This window comes from Arachis duranensis, chromosome 7 (genome assembly GCF_000817695.3).
Source record: "Arachis duranensis cultivar V14167 chromosome 7, aradu.V14167.gnm2.J7QH, whole genome shotgun sequence".
NCBI classification, from domain to species: Eukaryota; Viridiplantae; Streptophyta; class Magnoliopsida; order Fabales; family Fabaceae; genus Arachis; species Arachis duranensis.
The window spans coordinates 37,936,556-37,937,014 of record NC_029778.3 but is presented as its reverse complement, the minus strand read 5'-3'; positions in this window follow the sequence as shown (position 1 = coordinate 37,937,014).

Here is a 459-nt window from a genome sequence, read left to right as displayed (position 1 = left end):
AGCAACCGATCTGAAGTTACTGTGGATCGGGCCATCATGATTCATAGCATCATGATTGGAGAGGAAGTAGAAGTTCATGAGGTCATCTCCAATGAAATCTACAAAATAGCTGACAAGCCCTCACCCATGGCACGACTAGCTTTTCCTCACCTTATTTGCCATCTATGTTACTCAGCTGGAGTTATCATAGAATGAGACATCTCCATTGAAGAGGATAAGCCCATCACCAAGAAGATGATGGAGCAAGCAAGAGAGACCCTTCACGGTTCTCAAGAGATGCATGAGGAAGCTCATCATCAAGAAATCCCTGAGATGCCTCAAGGGATGCACTTTCCTCCCAACAACTATTGGGAACAACTCAAAACTTCCTTAGAAGATTTGAGCCACAATGTTGAACAACTAAGAGTGGAACATCATGAACACTCCATCATTCTCCATGAAATAAGAGAAGATCAAAGA